We start from the raw sequence: 21,742 nt of genomic DNA on the forward strand, positions 1-21,742 counted from the left end.
CAAAAATGTTTTTCTTTAGTCCATACAAGAAATGTAATTTAAAATTGTAATTTATATAACACTAAAAAGAAAACTGTCATCAGATTTACTTATTAGCTTGCTTTTATTTGGATTTAGCTTTCAAGATGTAAGAAATATTTTCCGCCTTCCTCCAACATGAATATTTGTGAATTGGCTGCCACCAAGTAGTGGGTTGTATTATAATGTGCCATATTCATACCTTTAAGGCGTCTTTGATCATTAAGAGTCACTATCCTTAATTTTTGTAAGGGGCTTTAATTATTGGTGCTTATTTCGTATTTTGATTAATTTTGGTTTTTAATTTTCACTACCTGTCATGCTATGTTTTGTCATGATACTTCAGTTGGGTGCCATTTTAATTATTATTCTCGGGATTCATTTTGTAATTTATTATTACCTCAGTCCTTTTAGCTGCTTTCAAAAAGGCTGATATCAACTTTCAAGGGTAAAGTGTGAAGAACAGATTACTTTCACACATTGATAACTTTGAAGATTTACAAACAAATTTAAAAATATAATTCCCATTAATGTGTTTAATACAATTTGCTAAGATTTCAGTATTATAATCCTTAAAATTTGCATTAGTGAAGTATCAAGAAAACATATGGTGTATATCAATAGGTACTAATAATATCTACAACTAATTTCAACTCATGTTAAGCATTTTAAGTGAGAATAATGTTTTAAAAATCACCAAAGTTTTTTTGTTTTTGTTTTTGTTTTGTATATCAAAGTATTATTTGTTCTTGAAATGATATTGACTCTTGGTTTGGAGTGAAAAAATTGTTCATATTTTTTCTTTTTGTAAGTGTTTATATATGGAATTATTGTGGCATAGTAAAAATAGTATTTTAAAATTAAGAGAATTGGATTCAGATCTCTGGCCATTATTATTACCACGTAACCAACCTTGGGAAAGTTATTTAAATTGCATGTGTTTCAGTTTAAATATCTGTAAAATGAAGATAACTAGCAAGATTGAGTCTTCTTTAGGAAAAAGAATATGAATTTAAGGCATAAACAAAAGCAACTTAAATGTACAGTCAAATTATTTTTATACTACTGACATTAATCATAAATTTATATATATTTATATATTGTATAAATAGACTGTCCTCAACTTGTCATGGTTCAACTTATAATTTTTAAACTTTATGATGATATGAAAATGTTATACGTTAAGTAGAAACTGTACTTCCAGTACCCATATAATCTTTCTGGTTTTCACTTTCAGTACAGTATTTCATAAATTGCATGAGATAGTCTATGTCAAGAAAGAGATGAAATGATACAGGACAGGGAACAGAGAAAGAGGATCCCTCAAACTGGAGAAACCACTGCCATCCCAGGATAAAGTTGTGCTTTCCTAAGGAGCAATATCAAAGGTTTAACAGTATAGGAGGGAAATATATCAGATGGATACTGATCTGCACTTATATGCAACTTTCTGGTAAAACCAAAAGGAATCTGAAATTCTCAAGGAGAATCGCTTGAACAAAGATGGATCATGTTGTTTTAAAATTAGAATGAAATGATGACGATAGGCTGAAATATCAAGTTGTGCTAACCAAAGTTCAGACCGTAATGTTACTTATGTATGCAAGTCCAGAAGAATTCTACTTGTAGAGTATTTTATTTTAATATTTTCTAGATTCTTTCCTGTTGGTCTTATTTTTTCCCCCTCTGTATTTCAGAGGTCCATTTCTCACCATACAGAGCATAAAGGGAGAATATATAGCAAGGGACAGTGGTAAATGGCATCATCAACTATAAATGTTTTGAAAATATTGAAACTTGTGAGTATTTGAACTAAACTCTCCGGGACACTTGGCAAAGAGAGCAAAAAAAAATATATATATATATATACTGTGTTTACTCTGTTTCACAACCAAGAGCCACTTGTTTTATATTGGACAGCTATTTATTAGATTAAAGTCATAGGTTACAAATTAGACAACGTAAGAAACTGGGGATGATAGTCCATTGGCCATCAATACTTTAACCCTTCAGAAGAAAGAAGAAATAAATGCATGGCTGTTGATTGTGAATCAATAATGTTGTCTTCATTTGCAAAGACAGCACATTAGAACATGTTGATTTAAAGTTCCTTATTCCTGTTGAATAAACACACAGGTTGCTAATCATCAGCTACTAAATATATTTTCCAAAGGTGAACAAAAGAAGTGGGTAATTTGATGCTTCTTAATTAAGCTAACAACTCAGTAGTTTTTATACTTTTACAAGCATTTGTTTATGAAAGCTAAATGAGTATGGATTTCTGATGGAAAGATTCCCACCCCCCATCAGCTGTGAGTGATTCTGGCTAGTAAATTATATGCTGTCCTCTGCATTGCCTTGCAAATGACCTCAACCCTGACCTTGACACAGCAGTATTTCTAAGAGAGAATAATAATTTATTCTCCATGTTAGATGATCTAAGTCCATGGTTCTCAGCAATAATTCTGTACTATTTACCAAGAAACTAGTTCTATATATTTAGATAAGTGATGGGTGGAGGAGAGAGACAGATGGACACACAAAGACAGAGAGAGAGAGAGAGAGGAGAGAATAGAGAGAATGACAGACATTTATTCAGATCGATTTAAAGAATAGAATAATGGAGGTGGATATGTGGGTGGATATGTGGCGAGGAGATCGGGAGGTTGGACAGGTGGTAGAACGGGATAAATAGGAACCTGAGTGGATGGCTAGGTACTGCGGTTTCATAGATATGAACATTTTCTAATGTCATATACTTCAGTTTAGTGTTACTAAACCCCCTATCAGGCTTCAAAACCTATTTTCCATATACAAGGATATGTGAAACATACACACACTCATATACACAGTCACACATTTTTGTAGATTACATAAGATTTTAATAATGATTTATATTCATCAAATTTCTAGACCTAGAAATAACATACCTGCAATGAGACTTCCAAAATTATTATACTGACCATTAAACTTGTCCATATATCACAGCTTATATTAGCCCATTTTAAAGCTTTGTTTATGTGTATGCACGCCCCTACATTAATGTTTTGTATTCTGAAAATTTCACCCACACAGCGCCAGTCACTTAATTGCACTAATTATTACTCACGCATTAGCACCTATTAGTCAGCATGGGTTTCTTTCTTTTTTTTTTTTTTTTTCTTCAAATGTTTTAGCCAGCATTCAGATTTCACTTACTTGGCAGAAACAACTTGTTATAGTGGTTTTCAAATTCTGGCAGGAAGTCTAAGAGGCAACCATTTTTGCTGTCCTAATTTCCTATACCAGTCATCATTATAGACCTGGAGAGACAATCTTTTAAGCTCATTGCAACTTTATGAGGGGAAATGTTGACGTGAACTTCAGTGGGTCCAAATCAGGGTTCAGTTATGCTGTGATTGGTATGCCATTATTAGTAGAAATGTCATTTTTTTTTTACCATTATAGATTTTTTAAGTCAGCATTACTTCATAGAAATTTTAGAAGAGAAACATTTAAATATATGCAGTGGCATGAGCTGCCTAAATTAAATCCCAAAATATAACATATATTAATATAGAATATTAAAAGCAGTTTATAATAAGAGGTTGAGAATATTCCTAAGAATTTGAATACATACAGTAATATTAAGTTAAAGTTAATTTTAAATATTACTTGTAGCCTTCTGGGGATACTAATTTAAGAGCTGGCATTGATTGAGAGGCTAGTCTGTTAATTACTATTTATTGAAAAGTACTGAATTATATTTTTTTCTAAATCCCTCTACGCTTAAAAATATTTCTTTTTGTGGATTAAAAAACAATTTTATGAAGTAAATTTCTAAAAGGTAACCACCAGATTTGTGGACAACAAAAGCATCAAAACACATCATTATATTGTCCCATATACCCAGCTTCATTGACATTGAGTATTAGAGAACCTCAGAGTTAGAGGAGACCTTCAGGAAAAGTCAATAGAGAAGGGAGGTCAAAGATTCATGAGGAGAGAAAAACATTTTGTGATGCTTAGATGAAAGTCAAAATCCACCCGATAGTCTTTACTTACTGGTCAACCTGACCTTGGGTTGGATCCTTAGGTGAGCTTACTTACTCCCCTTAAAATAAAATCTTAAATTTGGCTTTTCAAAATACTCCACATTCTAGAGCTTCTGTTCTAAGGCAGTTAGTGCTGTAATATTCTAAGGCATTAAGATTTAAAGCTCTGGGCTCCTCTGGAAGTTGGAGATAATTATGTGGAACAAAGGCTTTAAGGAACACAGACAGTGACTGCATAGGATCATGAACACAATGCAGGCGAAGTACAACTAAAAGATTAGGGGGTGACATCAATGATAGACTGGATAAAGAAAATATGGTGCATATACACCACAGAATACTATGCAGCCATAAAAAAGGATGAGTTCATGTCCTTTTCAGGGACATGGTTGAAGCAGGAAACCATCATTCTCAGCAAAATAGCACAAGAACAGAAAACCAATCATGGCACGTTCTCACTCATAAGTGGGAGTTGAACAATGAGAACACATGGACAAAGGGAAGGGAGCATCATACACTGGGGCCTGTCTAGGGTTGGGGAAGTAGGGGAGGGAGAGCATTAGGAAAAATACCTAAGGTAGATGATGGGTTGATGGGTGCAGCAAACCACCATGGCACGTGTGTACCTATGTAACAAACATGCACATTCTGCACATATACACCAGAACTTAAAGTATAATAATAATAATAATAAGATTAGGGGGTAAAAGTGAAATCAAAGAAGAAAAGATCCAGTCGGTACTTAGAGGAGTAAGAAACCAGTAAATGGGAAATTAAATGAAACAGGTAAACTGGGTGTGTTAGTCAGGGTTTGTCAGAGAAATGGAACAAATAGAATATATTAGGAATTGGTTTGACTATGGATGTTGAGCAGTCCCACTCTCTACTGTCTCTAAGCTGGAGAACTAGGAAAATCAGTGGTGTAATTCGGTCCAAGCCCAAAGGCCTGAAAACCAATGAGTTGTTGGAATAAGTACTAGTTTGAGTCTGAATGCCCCAGAATCAGGAGGGCCAGTAACCACCAGCAGGAGAAGATCAATATCCCATCTCAAACACAGAGAAAGCAATTAACCTTTCTTTTTCCTTTTCGTTTTGTTTGGTCACTCAACAGATTGGATGATCCCCACCCATAGTGGTGACATGGATCTTCTTTACTCAATTTACCTATTCAAATGCTAACCTCTTCAAGAAACACTCTCACAGACACGGCCAGAAACAATGTTTTACCAGCTATCTGGGCACCTCTTAGCCCAGTTAAGTTGACACATAAAATTAGGCATCACACTGGAAATCACCTGGATCTGTAGATAAAAATAAGTTCACTATACAGAGTGGAGTAAGGTCAAGGACTGAGATCCAATTAAGAATTTGGTATGAATGCCAATGGGCTGTTAAAGAGCCCTTTGAAGTGGTAACTTGGGAACTATTCCTGATCATAAAAATATAGATATGTAGAGGAAATGGGGAGGAGTGAGAGGTTATCAGGATCACCTCACAAAGCTCTTTCTGATAACTCACATTTGAATGAGATTCTTCTGGCTTTGTACTTCATGGCACTTGGTTTGTCTTAGGACCTGTGGGAAGGCTCCTTGTTTCCCCTCTCCCCATATCCTCTAAGCTCTTGAGGTCCATCCAGACTATGCATTTATTCTGCAGTTTCTAGTGCATTGTTTTACAAAGTACAAGTCTGGAATAAACAAATGAAATTAATAAAATATAAATGGACCAAATGATAAATTTTTACACATCTCAGGGTTATGTTTTATTTCATGTAGTGCTTGTCAGATCTGTCTGTCTTTGGCTATTTAAATCGGTTGTTTGGGGTCCAGTGAAAATAACGCTGAGGTCACAAGTTCAGTCCTTGTGTGAGTAGCTTGCCAAGCTCTATTTTATGGCCAAAGGGTCCATTGGCCATCTGTCCAGGAAATGCAGTTGAAAATGCATGGCATTGGGCCCCATAGGATTAGAAAAGATATGGAAGATCAGAAGAATCCCATCAGGTCTGATAATAAAACAACTCAGAGTCACTGACTTAAATTAGAAAGTCTCCTCTCAGAGGGTCCTGTTGTTTCCTTGAGGAACTCTATTTTAAAATTACAATGTTCTCCTGTTAGAAGTCCAGAAATGAAATACCCACAGTTAATATTGGGCAGCATAATGGAAAAAGTGGGGGAAATTATTACTGAAAGGCCAATGTTTGAATCTTATGCTTGCCACTTATGGCTAATATAATCCCTTGGAAAAATATTACATCTTTCTGAGCCACAATACTAATACTGTAAAAACTTTATTCATGGGACTGTTGTAAGTATTACTGGAGATAGTATGAACACCACAAATAAATGCTTAGTAAATGTTAGATATTAGTGACAATTTAGAGTTGCAAGTAGGCTGACAGAAAAGGTCTGACTACAAATGAGAATAGCAGGGATCTAAGAATCAGAGTATCATAGCTGTCAAGAATCTCAGTGATAAATCCAATCCTGAATTTCACTGATAAGAAACTAAAGAATCAAAAGTTTAAGTGCCTTGCTTGGTAGTCACAGAGCTGAAACTAGAGCTTCCATCTCCATGTTCAATCTCAGTGCCCCTTCAAGCTTAGCAATAGGAAGCAGTTGGAATCCTAACAGAGAATGTAATATTTAAAATACTTTAGTAAGACTTCTATTAAATGTGAAAAACTTTTAGCAGATCTTGGTTATTTAATTCAAATAATATTTATTAAATGTTTACCAAATGCGTGACACTATCCAAGGTCCTGAAATGTTTGGGACATGTCAAAGGAAATATAAAATAGACCCTGCTCTCATAAAGACAGTTTTCTAGAGAAAGATGACCAAATTTTTTAAAAAAATGAATACAATTTTATGCAGTAAAAGCCCAAGGAAGGGGCTGCACAGTAAAAGAAGTCCTGGAATTTTCCAGAAAGAGATGATACCTGAGCTACATCTTCAGAACAGCTATACTTTGCTATACCCCATTCCTTCTACATTTGTCCTTAGAAATGCCTTCAAAACCTACTTTAAGAAAAATTTACCAGAATTCTACTCATTGATTTATTTATATGTATGGTTGCTTTATGTTCATTTTGTAGTAGAATGTGGAGTAGAATGTGGACCTGATATTCAAACAAAGCAGTCTTAAGTTTAGATAGGTGGCTTTTTGACACATTGAATTGCTTGGTAATAGCAAAAATCCTACCTCTAGAGATTTTGCAAGGTTGACATCTAGATGCCTCAGCTCTACATGTCTGAACAGATTTTCCAATGAAAAGCTGTGGGACCACATTTTTCTTCAGTGTTTATATTATTCTCACTCTTGAAAGGAAAGGGGGAATTTACAACCACTTTTGCTCAGTGTGTATGTCCCACCTTCTCCCAGATTTTATTGTCTTGTGGCCACTTATAATAAGAAACCTTCATTCAGGAAAAACTGCCAGAATGATTGTTCCTTTCCACTTGTTTAAGGGAGCCCATGATTAGATAATATTTTGATTGGCTGAAGAATAACTCTACTCTGTTATGTTAACTTTGGAAAGGATAATGTTAACAAACTTATTGAATATTTCCTCAGCATTATTTTCTGTAGGCTACTTTTTTGTGATCTAATATCATTTGTTAACTAGCTTTGGTTGATTGATATACTTTTTGATCAAAGGAATTACCCTTTCTTCTTTAAACACTACAAAAATTAAAACTGACTAAACTAATTTGATGAACATCCTGAATACTCATGTTATATTCAAGAAACAAGAAAATATATTATATATTAAGGTTATAGTGAATTGATTTGATTTTTAAAAGGGGTAAATTTGTGTTTTTTACATTAAATAAAGCTCCTAACCATGAATACAGGCAATTTCTTGAGTAAAACAAGATAATACTACTAAAAAGATTTCTGTTTGGGTTTTTTTTGAAAGCTCTGGGTGGGGAACGGAGGAATGTTGTTTTTTATATGACCAATAGCCCTGCTTTTAAAAATAGAAATAAATACCTCCCACCCCCACTCAAAAGAAGGGCCACCATCTTCAATTTCTTTAACCAAATTGAGCAGGTATCACAGTTTTGCAGCTTTACATTAGGTTAATGTAAAGGCTGTGTTCATTTCACTTACTGTATAATTAGGATTTGAGTCCAAATCCCAAAGTGCATGTGACAGGGATTTTCTTAAGGCTACTCTGTGTTCTTCTCAAAATGATCTTCTTATTTCTTGTGTTTCTAAAATCAGAAAAGTGAGAATAAACAAACAATAGATGACCTTTATAAGTAAAACATCTGAGCATAGAAAGATTAATCAACCCCCATCAACCAGTCATTAAATCAAATAGGAGCTTTTCTTGTACTTTTAAACCTCTGATTTTCAGTCAGGCAAATTGTGTAAAAAGGCTGGTAATACAGTGATGCCCAATGCTACTGGGCTTTAGAAAGCTGACAGTTCCTGTAAAATAGTCATTAAACAACCTCTAGAAGAGACTCATCAGCAGATGCCCCCAGGTGAAGGAGAGAGAAAGCTGAGAGAATGAAGGAGAATCTAACATCTTAGCATGACTGAATTAAACAGAGCATATTATGCTGATTTTCAGAGTCAGCCTAGTAATTTAATTTTCAGAGCAGTTCCTTTGATTGTAGCAACCATTTTATGAAACATTAATAAAACTTTGTGTGTGTGTGTGTGTGTGTGTGTGTGTAACACACATCTCTTTTTCATTTCATTAAGAAAAATAAGTCAACATATTCAAATTTGCTGACCATTAATTCTGTAAATGCCAAAAAAAGATTATTATTTTTGAAAAAGCAAAGGAACAGAATAACATAGCTCCCACTGTATTATTCCACAGTAAACACAAAACAGGACAAGAAAATAAAGTATATAAAGTTATTACATGTTAGTCTGTGGGATTTTACATTAAGACTCTGAGCTAAATCACTACTATATTATATAATCCAAATATAATTCTGTACTGCCTATGTAATGATGCCCACTGTGCATCCAAATTAGTTGTTGTAGAATATACATTGCCCTGTATACTAAATGTTTATCAAATTTCTATGGCAAACAGATATTTCTGGATCAAGATGCTCACAGGATACTTGTTTTAAATGGTTTTCATTACACATTTTGAATAACAGAAGATTCATAGGTATGAATGTTTTAAAGAAGGAAAGAACCTTTAAATAATTAGCACAGATATGCCTCACTTTACAGAAAACATGTATTCTTGAAATGCACATCATAAAACTATTTTTTCTGCAAGTTAACTTATATTTTCTAATTTATTTCTATCATAAAACTGAAGATTCACTCTCACTGAAGTAATTTTTGGCCCAAAGACAATAATCACATTTAAGAATGAATCAATCCTTTTAAATCAGTGATAAATTTTTTTTTAAATCAGTGGTAAATTTTATATTCAAATCTAGCAATTATCCTTAGCCTGAGTATTTTTGTTCTGATTCTCTCTGCTCTTTTCATTATTCAACCTTTATTATTTTACCCCTACTGTTACATGTCTTATATTCCCCTCTTTAAAACTAGTAAGCATATAAATAAATATGCATATGTAAGACAACAAATCAAAATGATCTTTTGAAGCAACATATACATAAAAATAAGATTTTGTTAGTAAATAGTAAAAGTAAGCTCACAAGGTCAGTCACAGCAAGGGTGTGGGAAATGTCATAGGTACAGCAGCTATGGAGGACATTAGACCCCAGATATCTGCAGATGCTATGGGTGACTCACTGCAGACCTCACTGTGTCACTTGGCCTCTCTATGACTTGGTTTCTTCATCCTTAAAATGATGAGGGCACACTAGAAGGTTCTTAGGGTTTCTTTATAATGATAGCTTCATGACCCTGATAAGGGTGTTCTCTTTATGTTGTCATGGTTAGTACTTTTTATGATTCTTGATGTGCTTATGAGTAATCATGTCTTTGTTAAACTTTTGTCAGTCTTTCCTTATAGCAAGATGGACATCATTAAAAAGACCATAGCCACATGTTATTAAATCCAAGAAGGTCATGTTCCTAATAGTGTACAAGTGTTTAATAGATTATTCTTATATTTCATTTTCATTTTTTTTCATACTGAACGGTTTTTTTCCAGCTCTTCCGTTAAACTCTAAAATACCCATATTATTTCCATCCCAAGTTCACAGTTTGGACCTTGTTTCTAAATTTGACACTCAAAGTAATATCCAGCCAGCAAGAGTGTAACTCAAATTGTCTTGAATATTACTGTTATATATAAAAGTCTGCAAAGAATTGTCAGAATTTGCTTCATCTCATCACACCAAACATATTAATTAACTCTTTAAGTTCTATATTCTTAGAAAATGAATAACCTGTTGGTAAAGTCATAAAGATTCACATTTAAGCCTATACCTTAGGCACTTACTAATCACCAACTGTAAAATACCCATAAGATTAAGCATCACATATTCAGAGAAAAAGGAAATGAAAGTCAGTTGTTTAACAGACTTTCATCTGCAAGAGATTTTATTAAGAGCTTCTTTGCTATGTGCCAAGATATGAATGCCTGAATATAATTCAATTTTATACAAAAAGAAAATTCCATTCAAATCTAAAGATAGAATATTTCTATTTCAAGTTACTTTTCACTAAAATACTGAAAAGAATTGAAAGATAGCCATCCAAAATCCTAAATGTATGAAACAAGTCTTCAAACAGTTGAAAAATAACTTTTGCAAATTTCTGGTACTGTGGTTGCCAGCAGAATAAGCCCAACTCTTCAGCTGGGTTAAATTTAATTCCATGGTGTGTGGTAGGAATACAGTCAACTTATACATCAGAAGCAAACCTGGAGATTGTGTGTGGTCATTTTCTTGTATTTGTTTTAGAAGGGAAGCATAGTGTAGAAGCCCAAATGCCAGTCCTAAGTTACAAGATCTACTGGGCTACACTTTTTTCAACAGTTTAATCTCCATTGTTAGTCCCATGAAGAACAGTCCTGCCTTCTGTATTTTCTTACAGGGCTGCTTTTGATGGAGAACTTCGTGGATGTTTGTGATATTGCTCAGAGCCCACTGGCAGATGAGCATCTCTTGCTGTGGCCTCCATCATTATTTGCCTGTCTTGTCTATTAACGAGCACTATCATCCCATCGTGGGATGACAGCTGCAACACGTACTCAGGCGCAATAAACAGCTAAATGAGGCGCACAGCAATTTCACTTGTCACCAGCGCCCTCGGCACGACTGGCTGCACAGCTTGATGCATAAATTCATGAGGCTGTTGCATATGATGGAGTATGCTTGGCTGAAAGAGGTGACGGATAGCAGGGCAGCTAAAAATGGCCATCACCTTGACTCTGTCAGGACATTTTTTAAAACTACCCCATCAGCTTTCTTGTATTCAATGCCCTATCATAGCATAGAAGACTCTGAGGTACTGATTTGATACTTTTCTTCAAAAAAGGCTTTATCTGGGTTTCTTTAAAAGGAAGCACCATTACTGAGGTGGGTTACATTTATTCACCATTAGCTCTGACGCTGCTAGATTAACTTATGTTTAAGAGTAGAATTTACCACTGCATACAAATATTATAAATCTATTCAAGTCTTAATAATGGGGAAAACAACAGGAGTTTAAAAACATTTCTAAGGCCGGGCGCGGTGGCTCAAGCCTGTAATCCCTGCACTTTGGGAGGCTGAGGCGGGTGGATCACGAGGTCAAGAGATCAAGACCATCCTGGTCAACATGGTGAAACCCCGTCTCTACTAAAAATACAAAAAATTAGCTGGGCATGGTGGCGCATGCCTGTAATCCCAGCGACTCAGGAGGCTGGGGCAGGAGAATTGCCTGAACCCAGGAGGCGGAGGTTGCGGTGAGCTGAGATCGTGCCATTGCACTCCAGCCTGGGTAACAAGAGCAAAACCCCATCAAAAAAAAAACATGAAATTTGACGAATTAGAAAATATGGCATGGAATATCCAAACACAGATTTGAGAAATAGAACTTCTATACAACTCATTAGAAAATTAAATAATATTCTGTGGCACATCTTTATATCAGTGTTGGTAGTGCATTTTCTAATCATTATGCAAAACACAAGCAAGGACTAATACTATATAAAAGTTCCCTCATCAAATAAGTAGTGTATTGGAGACCTTAAAAAGAACCAATGATATAATGCATTCATTTCTCTAAAAATATCTCCTTAAACTCTTATTTACTCAGCTGCCTGAACTCAAGCCAGAACTTCAACTTCCATAGGCGGGGCCCTGAGTGTCCCACTGAAATGGGCTATACATCCTCTATCTATGTTAGTGGAAGTCATCTAAGGAAGACAAATATAAAGGCAACAAAATCAATGAGGCAGTTTCTTGCAAAGCTTTATGCATTAATCTCTATCAAACAGAGATATATATGCACACCAGTGCAAGGGAAGGAAGTCACTTGTTCTCCAATAAAAGAGAAAACCCTTGATAATAAGCAATTAATAAAGTTGTCATGATTAGTTATGCAACTATGAATCAACATGCACAGTAAAAATGACCACTTTCTATAGATATAAAATATCTATGATTCAATCTAGTGAAAACAGTCATTAATATGGGTGGTTATGAATGATTCTTACAGCTACTTTCCCTTCTCTTTTTTTGTAATAAAATAGGAATTACACAGAAACTTTCTAGACCAGAGAGCAAATTTATTAGACATTTCTTTTTTGCTCTTACCTACCTCTTTCCAAACTCATATTTCTCAAATGCACGTGTCCTAAATCCCCTACATTTAGCAAAAGTATTTTAAAAGATAGAAAAAGCTGGAATCTATAGGAGTAAATTGCATTAGTAATATGAATTCAATGTGCCATACCAAATGATGAAAAGAAATGCTCAAATAAACAGGATAAAACTATTTTTTAATTATTTGGAAGTCAGGGGCCTTTTAAGGAGACAATTAGTTGGCAGGATATCTGGTGACAGCCTTATGACACTGCTCCAATATATAATCACCTGGTTAGTCCAGGGACTAGGTGGATCTGATATAATAAAGGTGGCATGGATCATGGTCACTGGTGGGAAGAAGCAGATGGAGAAGAGAAACTTTGAAAAAATGGGGAAGATAAAGATGATTCTCTATCAATAAGACAAGAATTACAGGACACTGTGAACTAACAAGGGTAATAATAAGAACATGTACTTTGTAGCTACGTAACGCCAAGTATTAGAAGGAATAGGAGGTAAAGGAGGGGCTTAACTCTGGTAAAATATGTAAGGGGTGCTAAAAAATGAGTATTTAGGATAAATGATATTTTAATGTAATATATTTGCAATAAACTCTCTGCTTTTAAAAGCTCATGTGATTATCAACTGTGCCATATAACATAACATAATCATGAGAATGACATCTCAGAATAGTCACAGGTTCTTGGGAGTAAGCAAGGACATCTTTGGAGGGCTGCTTTAGAAATGAGGCCTACTACGATGATGAACAAAACATCAAACTTTTAAATGAAGATAGTGTTTAAAAATAGAAATTAATACAAAACATTCATGATTTATTTGTTTCATCATAGCATGAAAATTGCTACAGATTTAGTGTCTTAAAGCAACACTCATTCATTATCTCAAAGTTTGTGTAGGTTAGACATCTGTGATGACATGGCTCGGTCTGCTCAGTATCTTCTAAGGTGCAATCAAGTCATAACTTACAGTTGCCTTCCAAACTCATTCCCGTTAATGGTGAAATCTGTGGTTGTTGGACAGAAGTCCCTATTTCCTTGTTGCCTACTGATCACTCTTATTCTGTGTGGCTGCTCTCTACTCCTTGCCTATGGCTTCCTCCTTCTTCAAAGACAGCCATGGTATATTAAATTCTTCCCACACTTTGAATCTTCCTGACTTCTGCTTTACTCTTCTGTCATCAGCCAGAGAAAGCTCTCTGATTTTAAAAACTAATGTAATTATCAACTGTGCCATATAACATGACACAATCATGAGAGTGACATATCAGAATATTCACAGGTTCTGGGGATAAGCAAGGACATTTTGGGGGGGCTGCTTTAGAAATTCAGCCTTCTACAATGATGAACAAAACATCAAAATTTTAAATAAGATAGAATGTAATCCTTCACTTGCAGGAATGACCCTGACTCACCTGCCTTATCCTTGCCCCAACGATGTTTTTGATTAATTTTTTTTTTTTTTTTTTTTTTGCAAAACCGGATGACTAACCCATGGGTCATAATTTAATAATATGATTTTTAAATACTGCCTTAAAATTTTGTTTACATTACTGGTACCATTTCCTTACATTTTGTATCCTGTGGTGAGTGTCTCAATTACCTATGCTAGTCACATCTGTACCTTCCCATTTGCCGATCTCTACATTCTTGTAAGGTGGTCATGAGCTGTTTCTATCACAAATGGAAATAAGAGAGAAAGTAAGTAATTTTCCCACATTCATAGAAATATTAGAAGATAGAGCTGGGATCCTACCTCAGATCTCCCTGACTGCAGAAAACATGCTATTGTCAATATATCAAGGCACTTATTAAAACACTGCCATGGTTTGAATATGTGTCCCTTCCAATAGTCATGTTGACATTTATTGCCAATATAATGGCATGGAGAGGTGGGGTCTTTAAGTGGTGATTAGGTCATGAATTGCTCCAACCTTATGGATGAGTGTAATACCTTAATGAAGAGTTTTCTGGAGTTAGCACTCTCTCTTGGCTCTTCTGATATTCTGCCATGTGAGGAACATTGCTCTCCTTTCTGGGAAACGCAGCATTTCAATGTGCCATCTTGGGAGTGGAGACTGGGCCTTTGTCAGATACCAAATCTGCCAGAAATTTGATCTGGGACTTTCCAGCCTTCAGAACTGTGAGTCAATAAATTTCTATTCATTATAAATACCTAGTCTGTGGTCTTCTGTTATAGCAGCACAAACAATCTAAGAGAGAGAGGTTGTCAAGTAGAGTCTAATGTTTCCTTGCAGAGACTATGTCTGAAATATGGAATCATGGAAATACCCTGAATTTAGATTCAGAAGGCTTATCCAGTGCTCCCACACTATTGATTTAAGCATTTAATTTTCAGATAGAGATGATGATAAGTCTTGGACAGTTTTGTAAGGAGTAAGTAACTAGATCACAAATTATTTAAAGTCAGGGACATCTTTGATTTTGTGTATAGCTATCACACAATAGTTTTGTGAATGAATTAATGTTGAAGGAATGAATTAAATAAAACAAAATAAAACCCTAATCTCTATGACCTATGACGTGCCAAACAAATCTGATATGCTTTCTACAGAAATACTAGGTATTTCAGTTAGGAAAATTTCTAATTTCTAAGATGTTTCTACAGTTGGTTCATATGATTAATTTTCTCAGCATAGTAATTAGTGGAGACCAAAGGCCTAGACTGTAATATTAAACAAACACAGTAGTCTAAGATCAGCTTTCTATCCTCTCTAATGACACAAAACTAAGCAATGTGGTGACTAGAAATACTTAATGAATACATGTATACTATTTGGGTAATGGCTATGGTAAAAGCCCAGATTTCACCACTATACAATATATCCATATAACAAGACGGCACTTGTACATCTTAAATTTACACAAATTATAAAAAAATAAGCCAACAAAGTTCCCCATGACAAAGTAACTTTATTTATTTATTGGATCTCATAGTCTGTTACACTGTCATCATTGGATAGAAAGCAACCACCAACTATTCAGTTAATTCAGTTGAAAGAAAAAACAAATAAGAAAGAAAGTAAAGGGCTGTGGGAAATAGAAAAAGAAGGAAAGAAGGAAGGAAGGAAGGAAGGAGAGAAGGAAGGAAGGAAGAAAGGAAGGAAGGAAGGAAGAAAGGAAAGAAAGAGAATCTTTTATGGATAACTCAGATAATTAGATAACATGACATTTTAAATATATTACTTATATTCTTTACTAACTTTATAATTTAGACCTTAGAAACATTTGTATTCATTAAATTTCTCCAGAACATTTAAAAATTGATGAAGTATGTTTTCTTGTTTTGAAAAAAAAAAAAAAGGTGACAATTTAACCTAAATGAACATCAGCCAAAACAGTGCAAAATGTTGGAAAAAAATCAGGATCTCTGAGTGCATTTTATACGCAACTCTCTTGGCTAGGTTGGGCTCAGCACTAGTGTGCTGCAGATGGTAGATTGGAACTGTACTTGACTCTTTACGAATTTGGCTGATTTCTGGCTGCCCAGAAACCCTTTTATCCTCTGAGTTGCCTTTAAATTCAAGAGAAAACTCAAATAGTTATTTTTTAGAGCAAAATTATTCCAACGTAATTCACTGCTAATATCTTTGTTATGCCCTTTTCTGTTCATCTGTCTCTGTGTCTATCCACATATTTCAATGTATTTAAAATATGAAAAAATTATATGTCCCTCAAACTTTCATTGACTATATATTTTTAATCCAGGGTATGCAAATAATAGATCCAGGATACTAAGACATCCTAAAACATTTATTTCACACAGACACACACACACACACACACACACACACACACACACACGTGCAATATATTTTTTCATTCTCTAATTTTGTTGCCTCTCTCTTCCTCTACATATTAAAAGCAGTGTATTATGTACAACATTTTTAAGTTCAGGCTATACTTGGGTATTATTTCTAGGTGTGATGGCTTGAGATGGCACTTCTTTTCCTGTTGATCTCCTCTCTAACTTGACTTTTTAGATAAGTCTATTATCCATTCTCTTGAAGATTCTCTTTTGATTATTTCATGTAAGGATAAGCCTTTCTATTTCAGGAGTTATAGAAAAGAGCAGCTCTACCAGAACTTGACCAAGATCCCACTTCAAAGTAACAAAAGGCTAAATAGTTACCCTAGTCTGCTCCAGGGTAAGAAAGTAAAAACTCTTGATTATAGCCTCTTTACTTCGCTTCAACATTATATCTGCGTTACAGATTTAATTATATCATGTCCTTGCCTAAAACAATGCAATGGCTGTTCAGTGTCTTTAGTGTAAGGATATGCTCCTTTCATAGTCTCTGGGACACCTCTGCCCTGGCCCCTGCTCCGGCTCAGCTGCTCTCAAGCCAACCTCTTCACTACTCTCTACCACATCAATGATTTTTTTCCATTTCTACCCATGTGGACTAAATATTTAAATTGATTAACTCAGCTTCACACCTAAAATTCTATGAATTAGATACTAACATGATCTTAATTTTACAAATAAAGACACAGAGGTGCAAAGATGTTACAATAACATGCCAAGAACCTAGAGATAAGAAGTCACTGGGCTAGGATCTTGACTCATAGCACAGATTTTAAATATTCTTTGAACTCTCTAAAAATAAAAAAAATCTATTTTATTGTTGTTTTGTTTGGTCTTACCACTTAGTAAAGCATCTTTGGACAAACAAGAAAAAATAACCACTTTTCATGCAGTTTATGTCAATGTATCAGTCTTTCAAAACATTCTCTAAGATGTCATTTCTCCCCACCTCAATGTAGTTTGGTATGTATTTCAGTGTAAACACTTCCCAATAGTTTACAGGCCAATCCTTCAAATATTTATAATGAATTTGACATCCTATGAACATGTATATTATCAAATTTTTCATTCATTTATATAATAAATTTAAGACTTGATGACCTTGATTCTTTATATAAAGAGCAAATAAAAGGTCTCCTTCTAAAGAGCTATTTTGACCAGAGATAACTCTTCCAACTAGATAGGAAAACAAAACTCAAATTGGTTTATCTCTGCAATATCATAACAGTAAATGACAATTAGTGAGTTATTACAAGGAAGAAAAAGTATTAACGTCTCTCCCCTTCCCAGTGAAAATGACATTGAATGATATTAATGAGTTCTTCACTATTCTCCGGTGGGGAACATTTTTAGTGAAAGGTACTTGGCCTTTGAAACCTGAGTTCAAACTCTTGCTCAACTTATAATAAACTATGTGCCCTTGAGCAAGGTAAACTTTTAAAACCCCAAATTCCTCATATATATAATTGGTGATTACAACTGCCCCAGGTTTCAAAAATCAAATAAAAGTAATATAATACAGAAAATATTTTATATAAAAATCTAAAAGTCATATCTGAAGATTAAATAAAAGTATATAATATAATATAAAAATGTTTTATATAAAAATATAAATTCATATAAAAGTATAGCAATGCTATATTTTTATATGATATATTTATACAATATTGTTTTTCAAAATTTTCAATCTCTGCTCTAAAATTGATAGTTCAAAATATGTTGGTGATAGCCCGTTTTTTTTTTTAAACTTACTTTAGTTCTTAATATTGCTGCCAATAATTCTAGCCATACAAATAAGAAATGAAATGGTGGGATTGAGATGTATAAGTTAAATGAGCATTCTTATCACATTATTGTTTTCTCATGACATAGATTTGTCCTTACATAATGGAATTGACCAACTAGGATCCTAGTTTGTTGAAGACAATGTAAATAAAGTATCTAAAGTTTAATAAAAATAAACTTATGGATACAGATCTAAATTTCATTTGTTACATAAATTTTTCAAATACATGAACACTTGATAACATATGTCAAAACGTCTTGATTTAGGGAGAGTATTTGGTACTTACACAAATGTTTGACACTATTTGACATATACAAAAATATTTAAAAATGAAAAAAATCATTTAAAAATTTTCTTTATATGAATATAAATCTGGAAGCATGGTGCTATAGACTGAATATTTGCGTCCTTCCAAAATTGATATGTTGAAATCCTAACCCCAATTTGATGGTATGAGGAGATGGAACTTTGGGATATAATAGGACATGAGGATGGAACCCTTGTGAATAGGATTAGTGTCCTTATAAAAGGGACACCGTAGAGCTTCCTCAGTCCTTCTGCTATATGAGGACACAGTGAGAAGATGGCAGTCTATACACCAGAAATTGTGCCCTCACCAGACATTTACTTTTCCAGTGCCTTCATCTTGGACTTCTCAGCCTCCAGAACAATGAGAAATAAATTTCTGGTGTTTATAAGCCACCCAGTCTGTGGCAGTTTATTATAGCAGCCCAAAGAGACAAAGACAGAAATGACTATTTGGAAGATGAGTTTAAAGGTTAATAAAAAATGAGTAAATAATTAAAAAATGAGTAAATAATTAAAACTTGAATTATTCCAGCATCTACCACCGTACTTAACACATTTTAAATGATTAGTGAGTGATGCATAACCAATGAATGAGGGAATAAAAGAATATATTTACAATGATATCCCATTCTTTTTTTACATACTTCTTTCCCCTCTCCCCCGGTGACAGGATTTTGTAATTCAGATCTCAGGAGAAAGAACTCTATCAAGCAATACAGTTTATTATTGCTTATGTCACTAGGTACACAACAGAGTCCCTGAAAAAGACAGTCATAGATTCAATCTTAAGCCGTAATTATATATCAAGTGAAAATTCACTCTGCAGCTCTCAGTGGCGTTATACAATGACTTACACATTCTGAAGATCTAAATTAGCATCTATTCTACTTCTCAGGGTCAGTCTTTTTTTGTTTTAATCTAGGAGAGTTGCTGTTCAACTATACTGTAGCAAAGCCACATCTTTTCTATTCATCATCTACCACCTAGGCTCAGACTTGTACAGCCTAATCTATCCTTCACATTTCTGCCAGTTACATTGCCTTGTTAGAAAATTCTGGGTTGTTTCTTTTTACAAATATTTGTATTCTTCAAACTGTGTGTCACAATTTCTCAGTCTTTCCAGTAGTCTCAGAGTCTTTTGGACTGTATTTATCTGTTTCATAGAGAAGTCCTCTGTGTAAGATTTTATTTGACAAAAGCCTTAAAAATGCTTGAAAACTGACTTCTATATGGTCTCAACTCCTGTTAATATCCCAGTCATAGTTTTTCTCCAATAAATAATAATGCACCTGTCCAGATTGGTCTGACACTCAAACTTCCCTGTGGTTCTTGTTTTAGCCACAGCAGGCCACTCATTTTCTTGGCCATGGCTTTCATATTTTCCCCGGGTATCATCCACTGATATTCTTCACTCCTTAAATCTGCACCCAATCCCTTCTTGTTGGATTCCTACTACTCTTTAAGGATCAGTTACAGTACCACCTTTTCTATCTCATCCTTAAAATATTATCCTGGGGATCTCTTGAAATCTCAATTGCTCTTTTTTGAAACTCTGTTATAGCCATTAACATATTTTGCTTGTGTGCTTGAATACATGTCTATTCATTCATGAGACTGCAAGCTCTTTGATGTCAGAAATCACAATTCCAATTTTCATATTTCATGTTTATGTTTAAACCTTACTACATTTACTATACATTTCTTAGATCAACTTTAATTATTGAAATATAGTCTGAATGCTGTTATACTAAATGCTAAGCATTGTATTAAATGTTTTTTAAAAACAAAATTCAAATAAATATGGCCAGAATTGATCTTGTCAATCAAAACTCGTAGGTTTGCTAAAAGGGGTTTTTACTCCTGATTTCAAAGATGTGGAGACTGAAGGACTAGAAGATTAAATTATAGTATTATTTTCACTTTGCAAAATGGGTCTAGAGAAGCAAAGTGGTACACTTATTTTCTCTACTTAACACACTAGGGAGCCCTTGTTTCACCTTAACTTCCTTTTCACTTTTTTGCTAAGGATGTTCTTGATAACCTTTACTTAAACTTAGAATGTTCTGTACCTTTCCTCAGTGTGTGAGCACATTATTTTGTGGTGATATAGTCTATATTTGGATAAGCCATACATATTTAGCTCTTTTTAATCTTACTTCACATCAGCCCTGCCAGCCCCTCAATCATTTTTGTAGCCCCTCTCTGCATTCACTATAGTATGATGACATCCTTCTGGTACTGAGGTTTTTTATAAATGGACACACTTGTCTGACTTGTGATGTGTTATCTCTGCATGTGCTGCCCAAACAGTTTTTATAAACCACTATATCACTCCATGCAATCTCATACTAATTTTACTGTAACTATCACTCCCAGGTTTCATGCAACACTACAATTTTCCAAGTGCGGTAGCTCAATTTCCCTGATTATCTGTGAATATTTCATCCAAGATGCATTACCTTACATTTTCCAAAGTCCAATCTTATTTTGATATTTCTTATTCAAATCTGTAACCTCTCTACATTCATAAACATATTTACAGTATTATCTAGTGCTTGCAAATCAAATTTTGTGATATTTATGAATTTAATATTTGATTAAGCTACCCTTTCTAATTATCAGCCTATAGCAATTAATATATATATATTCATATACTGCTATTTCTTTTATATTTATCTCCTAAAGGAAAATAAATATATATGTTAGTTTTACAACTCAGTCTATTGTCAGATAGTTTAACTTTTGCTTATACACTTTCATGTGGATGACTGACTGACACATCACACATTTCTAAGCCTATTTGGGTTAGATTTCTGCATCATATTTTAAAATTACATATTAAAATATAACATTAAAATATAAATACAACTAGGAAATGCATCTTACCTTGCATATAAATTCCTTTAACTGTTTTCCTGGAGTTTGAAAATTGTTATTCAAACATGTGTTAGACTTACATCACTAATTTGGTTAAAAATGAAATAACTATCCCTTGCATCCCTGTTTACTTATAAATTATCCCTTTAGTCATCTTAGTTGGAAAGACAAAGTCTCAGAAT

General features: G+C 34.2%; 1 long non-coding RNA gene across 3 annotated transcripts in view; it reads right to left on the minus strand.

Annotated features, from left to right (window-relative positions):
- The window catches only part of LOC116548945, a 1,126,598-nt gene that overhangs the window by 109,145 nt on the left and 995,711 nt on the right, over positions 1 to 21,742 (minus strand). Inside the window, exon 7 of one of the 3 annotated variants that reach the window (XR_004267645.1) lies at positions 8,166 to 8,269. The exons of the other annotated variants lie outside the window; for them this stretch is intronic. This is a non-coding gene — a long non-coding RNA (uncharacterized LOC116548945). The remainder of the gene's footprint in view (positions 1 to 8,165; positions 8,270 to 21,742) is intronic. 3 annotated transcript variants of the gene reach the window in all.

The sequence above is a fragment of the Sapajus apella genome, unplaced genomic scaffold, assembly GCF_009761245.1.
Source record: "Sapajus apella isolate SASKATOON/1434 unplaced genomic scaffold, GSC_monkey_1.0 scaffold6, whole genome shotgun sequence".
NCBI lineage: Eukaryota > Metazoa > Chordata > Mammalia > Primates > Cebidae > Sapajus > Sapajus apella.